The sequence below is a fragment of the Acinonyx jubatus genome, chromosome A1 (assembly GCF_027475565.1).
Source record: "Acinonyx jubatus isolate Ajub_Pintada_27869175 chromosome A1, VMU_Ajub_asm_v1.0, whole genome shotgun sequence".
In the NCBI taxonomy this organism is placed as follows: domain Eukaryota; kingdom Metazoa; phylum Chordata; class Mammalia; order Carnivora; family Felidae; genus Acinonyx; species Acinonyx jubatus.
The window spans coordinates 88744336-88753649 of NC_069380.1; positions in this window are offsets into that span (position 1 = coordinate 88744336).

Sequence of the window (9314 nt, forward strand, 5' to 3'; positions counted from 1 at the left end):
CTGAGGGTTGTTGGGGGATGGGAGGGAGGGGAGGATGGGTGACGGGTATTGAGGAGGGCACCTTTTGGGATGAGCACTGGGTGTTGTATGGAAACCAATTTGACAATAAATTTCATATATTGAAAAATAAAATAAAAAAAATTGTGTGTGTATATGTATATGCATATATATATGTATATGTGTATATGTATGTATATATGTATATGCATATATATATGTATATATATGCACACCACATTTTATACACACACACACAATGGACTATTACTTGGCAATCAAAAAGAATGAAATCTTGCCATTTACAACTACATGAATGGAACTGGAGGGTATTATGCTAAGTGAAATTAGTCAGAGAAAGACAAAAATCATATGACTTCCCTCATATGAGGACTTTAAGAGACAAAACAGATGAACATAAGGGAAGGGAAACAAAAGTAATATAAAACATAAAAACAAAAAATATATAAAAAAACAAAAACAAAAAAATATAAAAACAGGGAGGGGGACAAAACAGAAGAAACTCATAAATATGGAGAACAAACTGAGGGTTACTGGAGGGATTGTGGAAGGGGGGATGGGCTAAATGGGTAAGATGGCAGGAATCTACTCCTGACATCATTGTTTTACTATATGCTAACTAATTTGGATGTAAATTTTAATAAATAAAAAATGAAATTAAAAAAATAAAGTAAAATAAATGTTCACACTATAAATGCTATATAAAAAAAAGATTCTACCAAAAAACTGCTAGAACTGATCCAGGATATAAAATGCACAGAAATCGGTTGCATTCCTACACACCAACAATGAAGCAACAGAAAGAGAAATCAAGGAATCGATCCCATTTACAATTGCACCAAAAACCATAAAGTACCTAGGAATAAATCTAACCAAAGAGATGAAAACCTATATGTGAAAACTATAGAAAGTTTATGAAAGAAACTGAAGAAGACAAAAAAAAATGGAAAAATATCCCGTGCTCCTGGATAGAAAGAACAAATACTGTTAAAATGTCGATATTACCCAAAGCAATCTACATATTCAATGCAATCCCTATCAAAATAACACCAGCATTCTTCACAGAGCTAGAACAAACAATCCTAAAATTTGTATGGAACCAGAAAAGACCCTGAATAGCCAAAGCAACCTTGAAAAAGAAAACCAAAGAAGGAGGCATCACAATCCCAGACTGCATGCTGTATTACAAAGCTGTAATTATCAAGACAGTATGGTACTGGCACAAGAACAGACACTCAGATCAATGGAAGAGAATAGAGAACCCAGAAATGGAGCCACAAATGTATGGCCAACTAATCTTTGACAAAGTGGGAAAGAATATCCAATGGAATAAAGACAGTCTCTTCAGCAACTGGTGCTGGGAAAACTGGACGGCAACCTGCAGAAAAATGAACCTGGACCACTTTCTTACACCATACACAAAAATAAACTCAAAATGGATGAAAGACCTCAATGTAAGACAGGAAGCATCAAAATCCTCGAGGAGAAAGCAGGCAAAAACCTCTTTGACCTTGGCCACAGCAACTTCTTAGTCAACACGTCTCCAGAAGCAAGGGAAACAAAAGCAAACATGAACTACTGGGACCTCATCAAAATAAGAAGCTTCTGCACAGCAAAGGAAACAATCAGCAAAACTAAAAGGCAACCAACAGAATGGGAGAAGATATTTGCAAACGACATATCAGATAAAGGGTTAGTGCCCAAAATCTATAAAGAACTTATCAAATTCAACACCCAAAAAAACAAATAATCCAGTGAAGAGATGGGCAAAAGACATGAATAGACACTTCTCCAAAGAAGACATCCAGAGGGCCAACCGACGCATGAAAAAATGCTCAACATCACTCATCATCAGGGAAATACAAATCAAAACCACAATGAGATCCCACCTCACACCTGTCAGAATGGCTAACATTAACAACACAGGCAACAACAGATGTTAGCGAGGATGCAGAGAGAAAGGATCTCTTTTGCACTGCTGGTGGGAATGCAAGCTGGTGCAGCCACTCTGGAAAACAAATGGAGGTTCCTTAAAAAATTAAATAGAACTACCCTAAATACTAGGTATTTATCCAAGGGATACAGGTATGTTGTTTCGAAGGGGCACATGCACCCCAATGTTTGTAGCAGCACTATCAATGATAGCCAAAGTATGGAAAGAGCCCAGATACCCCTCGATGGATGAACGGGTAAAGAAGATGTGGTATATATATACAATGGAGTATTACTCGGCAATCAAAAAGAATGAAATCTTGCCATTTGCAACTATGTGGGTGGAGCTGGAGTGTATTATGCTAAGTGAAATTAGTCAGAGGAAGACAAATATCATATGACTTCACTCATATGAGGACTTTAAGATGCAGAACAGATGAACATAAGGGAAAGGAAGCAAAATAATATAAAAACAGGGAGGGGGACAAAACATAAGAGACTTTTACATATGGAGAACAAACAGAGGGTTACTGGAAGAGTTGTGGGAGGAGGATGGGCTAAATGGGTAAAGGCATTAAGGAATCCACTCCTGAAATCATTGTTGTACTATATGCTAACAGATGTAAATTTAAAAAATAAAACAATAAAAATAAATAAAATTTAAAAAGTAATAAACATTAAAAAATCTAAAAATTATTTAAAAAGAGTGAGGCCCAATTGATGGGGTGTTGGGTTCTCTGGGAAAAAAAAGAATAAGAAATTAATAATCAGAGATTAACAAGCAAAACATTGTCAAGATAAAGTAGGGATACCAAGTAAGCTCACAACATGATCTCCCTCTTTGAGGCACAGCACAGAAAACCATTACTGACCCTTGGCTCCAGGGACATGCTGGAAGGAATAGGAAGTCAAAATGAGATCAACTGTATGTTCCAAAGCTGTGTCTTGGACAAGTCATGTACTCGTCATATAGTCTGGATTTCCCACTCTGCCATACAGGTACAACTGGGATATGCAAGGTTACCTTAAGACATGCATTTATTATTTTAGTGAGGAAATTTATCAGAGGGGAATTTATCTAAAAATCATATCCATATCCATATTCATATCCATAGCAGTGTAAGATCTGGATATACCTGAGGGAATTTAGGAATATTTAGGAGACATAAATGTCAAAATTTATGATTTTGACATAAATCGTAGATTCATAAGATTATTAGAATCATAAATCATTAGATTATATGTTCAAGGTGAAGAAAATGAGTCAAGAGGACTCCTAGATAGGGTGAAGTTGAGTGAAACAAAGAGAAAAGCAGCCAGATACCTAATGAGGGGATGGTTGGATTTATAGCAGTATCTCAGCCAATAATTGGAGAAAGAATGATAGACTATCACTACTTTGCATTTACACATGAAAACTGAGATGTAAGCAATAATCACCAATGATCACCAACACCATAAAGAGAAAGACAACCAGATGGAAGCCACAACTCAAAAAACAAAATTGTCTTCGCAATCAAACCTCAGTCTGACCCAGCTTCTGCAGTCAGCCACATCTAAAGATGGCTTCCCTAAGGGAGCCAGTCCCTGGAGGGGTGAGGTTGGCAATGATGAGGCTGCTGCTATGATCCAGCCTCCCAAGGTGCCTGGTCCCTGTGCAAAAGCTACCTGACATGGGTGTCCCCCTAGGAACTCTGAGACTTTGGTCTCCCCTAACCCCCAGATATATAAGTTGGCCACCAGCAGAAACTGGGGGCATGCATGAGACAATGGTGCTCTAGCTCCATGCAGTCATTTCCAGGTAAGGAGGAATAGGCAGTGGCAGAAGCCTGAGCCTTCCTCTTCCCCTTGGGGCTCCCCTCATCCTGGCAATGCATGAATCATCAGTTAGGCAGGAATCCATAGAGCAAAAATTATTACTCACCCTTTAGTGAGGCACCTGTAAGGTATCTGCCGGCATCAGTATTTTGTTCCAGGAGGTTAAATCCACTGAGAAGGTGGAGGATGGGAGGAGCCCTGGGGGGAGCAGGGTCCTCAGATACGTGAACCTTCAGGGACCAGGATAAGGCTCAAATCCCAGTCGGAGTCCTGGAACTGAATCTCCCGTTACAGGCCGGTCTGTCCCACTGAATACAGCTCCAGCAAGACTCAAGAGAGGCATTCCTTGTCTCCCAGGCAGTCCCTGGTATCTGTAACCTTGAGTACCATCCCACCAGTGTGGATCCTGAATCCCTGCCCCGGGGTAGAATGCTCATCTTCAGGAGGACCCTATCTCTGGACAAGGCCTTTGCTCCCTCCTTCCCCCACCCCAAGCAGAAGGTCTCTTGACTGCCCAGGATAAAGGGATCCACAGACATCTCAGGAAAGGCTGTTCAATGAGCTGGCATTCAAGCCCCCACAGAATACTACCAATAGCCATGAGCCCTCCTCCTGCTGCCTCAGTTTCCCTATTCACATAATGGGGTCCTCAATGTACTTTGGGTGTAAAAGTGAATGAGACAGAGCCCGTGTCCTCAAGGCAGTGGGAGAATGACTAGAATTCAAGTGCAATGGTAAGGATAAAGGTATAGGAGGGGACATGGCAGTTTCAGCTGGTAAGTTGAGTGGGGTCTATTGACTAGGCCCCACAGCAGATCCCAGATGGAGGTTTGGGGCCCCAAAGCCCAAGTGCAGCTGTGCGGGGCTTGGAGAGGAGCATCCATGGAAGCAAAGCAGGGTGTCAGGCTTGGGGAGAGGGCAGTGATAGCTCCTCCTGAAGTCCTGGAGATCTTGAGCCCCAGAGTCATCAGTCTGCCCCCTAAGGCTTGTGTGTCCCTGGTTTCCTCTCCTGGTAGGGTAACCAGGTAGGGGCCTTAGGGAGAGGCAGGACCAAGAGTAGGATCAGGGTCTCAGGGGAGGGAGGAGACCAGATGATCCACGTGAGAAAGTCTAGGAAGGGAAGTGTAAGAGGAAGAGTAAATAGAAGAGGTGAAAGGAGGGAGTAAGGGGAGGGGTGGGAGCTGTGTTCCTGCCCTCACTCAAGCTGGAGGTAGGAGCAAGCAGTCTGTGGGTAGGGTTGGATATGGGAGCCCCAGCTAAATACCGTCCTCCATCCAGGAAAAAAAAAAAAGTCATGAGTCCAGTTCTGGCTAGGAGACTGTCAACAGCATGTGTGCCTCTGTGAGACATCTCTGCCTAGCACCCTCGGCCCCCAAGTCTCTGCTTAAAAAGGCTGCCTCCCACAGGCCTTGGGTTACAGAGAACCGGTCCTCTGTGAGCTAGCAGCAGTTCTGGATCTTCAGTTTCCTGGGATGGGAAAGCCCATCAAGCCTTCTGTGGTAGGCTAAATGATGGGCCTGCGAATATGTCCACATCCTGAATCCCAGAACCTGGGGATATATTACCTTAAATGGCAAAAGGGCTTTGAAGAAGTGACCAAGTTAAAGATTTTGGAGATGGGGAGATTGTTCTGGATTATCGGGGCAGGCTGCATGCCCTAGTAAGAGGGAGGGAGGAGGAATCCATCAGAACTAAGACAGTGTGATAGTGGAAACAGGGACTGAAGAGGTGTGATTTGGAGATGGAGAAAAGGGCCACAAGGCAAAGAATAGAGTACAGACAGCTGCTAGAGGCTGGAAAGGGCAAGTAAATGGATTTTCACCTCAGACCTTCCAGAAGGAAGCAGCCCTGCAGCGCATTGACTTTAACACAGTAAAACTCCTAACCTCCAGTTAAAACTGTGAGAGAATGATGTGTGTTGTTTTAAGCCACTAAGCTTGTGGCACTTTGTTCCAGTGGCAACAGGAAACTCACACATTCAGCCCCCAACCCCAGGGGATAGTAGGCAGGCTGCTCTCAAGGTGCCTGGAGGCAGCGGCCTCTGATCTGCCCTAAACCTCCTTGTTGCTGTCAGCCAGGCTCTCATTTGGCCTGGGGAGCTCTCTTCTCTACACCCATACCCAGCAGAGCCCCAGACCTTGGCAAGTTAGCCAGGCCCTGCCTGCTGGTCTGCAGCTGCCTTGCCAGTGGGACCCCTGCTGAACTCGAAATGGTGAAGGGGACCAGAGATGAATTCAAGCTGCCCTGAAACCAGGATTCCCTGATTAATGTCTCTGTTTAAAGATGAGTAAGACAGTGTTCAGCTTCAAAACCTTAGAAACACCTTGGAATTTCCCCCTAGACAGCAGGAGGGAACATCTGTCCCACAGCACAGGACAGATCAATACATTAGAAGATTTGGCCTTCCATAGGAAAGTAAGACTGAAATGGAAGACCATGGACAGAGTGGGGGAGTGTTCCCAGGGATCTGAGCCATCCTCTCCAGGATCCCCCTCCAGGGTTGAATGTTTTCATGCTGGACAAGCAGAGCTGGATAAGAGTCTCCCTCAGGTCCACTGGAGTTTCCACTGCTCTGCTTCTCACTCTCTCTTCTGCCCTTAGAGCTAAGCCAAACCTCCTAGAACCCCCAGTGGGCACTAAATGGCCACCGTTCCCCCAAACCCCAACTCCTTCCTGTCCTTGACTTCCCTTCTCCCCAGAGAGTAGGATTCCAACCGGAAGAGGCTGGTCACTGAGACCGCCAAGCCCTCACCCACCGACCCACCCACCGACCCACCGTTACCGACCCACCGTTACCGCAAAGAGGCACCTGTCACCCGAGCCCTTGTGTAGAGACAGGTGGCCCCGCCTTTATTTTTTCTCCTGCCCTCTTCATGCTGCCATCCTCCTTTTAGCCTCTTCTCCCCATTTTCTTCCCTAGAATTTCTCCACTTTTCTCCATTTTCACTATGCTTTTTAAATGAGTCTGCTCTGTGGTGTGTGGGTGTCTCAATCAGTTAAGTGTCTGACTTCCACTCATGATCTCAGGTTTGTGATCTCAGGTCATGATCTCACGGTTTGTGAGTTCGAGCCCCCACCTCTGGGCTCTGTACTGTCAGCTCAGAGCCTGGAGCCTGCTTTGGATTCTGTTGTCTCCCTCTCTTTCTGCCCCTCCCCTGCTGGAACTCTGTAATTCTCTCAAAAAAAAAAAAAAGAAAGAAAAAAAGTAAGATAAAATAAATGAGTCTGCTCTGTGCCTTAATGGAAGGAGCATTGCTGTCCACAGACGACCCCTCTTAGGGTCCTTCTGGGAGCGCTCCCCCGGGTTGGGAACTCAGCTTTTGCCCAAGCACAGAAAGTCCCCCACTACAGTTGGGTCGGTTCGGTTAGCACAGAGGTGGCGCCCTGAGGGAGTGCCCCAGGGGGCGGTGCATATGCAAATAATCTCGGAACCCGCTCTCCTGATTGGTCCTTCTCTGCGTCCTGCCCAGAGATGCATTCTGCCCGGCAGCCAGCTCGCTCCCGGCTGAGGCTGGGGATGCAACAGTACTTGACCCCAAGCCCCGACTCCCAACCTTCCGAGTCCTTCCAGACCCCGGAGAGGGGCGCCCTGCCAGCTCCCTTGCTTCCGTCTGCCTCTCTCCGATTCCTCTTTCCTGTATCCCTCTTTCGCCTTCTCTGAGTCCCCTTCCTTGCTTCCTTTGCCCCTGCGGGTTCTGGCCCCGGTTCTTAATTGCCAGATTCTTCCGTGTTGGGTTTTCTACCCATAATGAAACAGATATGCCCCCACTGTTTTAAGGTGCACGGAAGCTCACTCAGAGAAACTGCCGCTATCCGCAGCGCCCCCTGGCCTGATCAGGTCCGGCTCATTTAGGGACTCCAGAGGTCGGACCGCGAAGATAATAGGGTGTACGTCCGTGAGCGCTGGGAATGGGCGCCCTGGCCTGAGTGGCACCAGGAGACCATCCCTCTCCCTTACTCTGTGATGAACCTACAGCCTCTCCTTGTCTGACGCTCTTCTAGGGCCTCATTCATTTCCAGGGGACGGCACACAGGGATGCTCTGAGAACTTTAGCATGGGGTTGGAGTCTCCTTTGCTGATAGGGACCTCAGGAGGAGTTCCTCGGCGCCCCTAAACCTTTTTAGGTTTAGGAATGAAGGGGCGGCGACCTGTTCTCCCACCCACTTCTGGTCAATGGCTACTTCAAATGGAGAAAAGATGGAGGTGATAAATCCTATATCTGGTTGGTGATACAGGTCCTCTCACACATCACAAAAGGAAACATCTTTCAGTCAGTTATGGAAAACAATTTGGCAATGTTCCATAGCATTAGAATATATCTACCCTTAGACACCATAATCTCATTCCTGGATATCTATTCTGAGGAAATAATCACCAAGTAAAGATCACATTCAATGTTATTAAGCAAAAAAATTTCCTGTACTCTTTAATAATGAGGAGGTAGGTTGCAGTTTATCTCCACCATGGACAAGGGCCTCAGAGTCACTCTTGGGGTTTATAGGATTAGGGCATGGGGATTAGGGTTCAGGTGAGGACCCTAATGTTAAGATTCGAGTTAGGGCCTTAAATTTAAGATCTTACGATTAGGGCTTAGGTTGGTACTTTAGGGTTAAGATGACTCTTGGGATTAGAGTCTTTTTATTATTATTATTATTGTTGTTGTTGTTGTTGTTTTAATGTTTATTTATTTTGAGAGAGAGAGAGAGAGACAGAGCTCAAGCAGAGAAAGAGGGAGACACAGAATCCAAAGCAGGCTCCAGGCTCCAGCTGTCAGCACAGAGCCAAATGCTGGGCTTGAACCCATGAACCATGAGATCATGACCTGAGCTGAAGTCAGACGCATGACCTGAGCTGAAGTCAGACACTTAACAAACTGACCCACCCAGGTGCCCCAGGATTAGGCTCTTAAAAGGAATGTGCTAGATCTCTATTAACTGATTCATGTAGATCTCTCAGATGTGTTCAGAAGAGGCAGAGAAGGCATACATTATAACCCCATTTTCGTAAAACAAATGATGAACAACTTTTTCTGTGTGCCATTTATGTGTATACATTCATATAAGAATATTGTTAACATTGGATAAATGCAGGGAGGATGGGGGAAAAATAAGACTTTTTAAAGCTGCATTATAAAAGAAGGGTGTCTTTTTACTCCACTGACTTAACAGAGAAGTAACCACTGGTCCCCCAGCTTCCCTCTTCTTCCTGGTTCTTGTCCACATTTCCACATCCAGTCACTTGTCTGTGGACACCTTGATTTATAAGATGTGAAATACAAATGATATCCACATCCTTCAGATAAGATCCAGGTCCTGCCACTCATGGCCACAACAGACAAAATAGAACACAACACAAAATGCAGCATCTCAGATAATAAACCTAAGGCTACTGGGAGAGGGTCTCACCTGCAGAAGCCAGATGTTGTGTTTTTTTCAGGAGACCATTCAGAGGTGGGAGCAGTGGGGACCCCTCTCTCAGGTCAGCCCTTGCCTCCTCCAGGAGTCCAGGTCTCCCAAGTTGTGATAGACGGTCCCCTTACATGTAA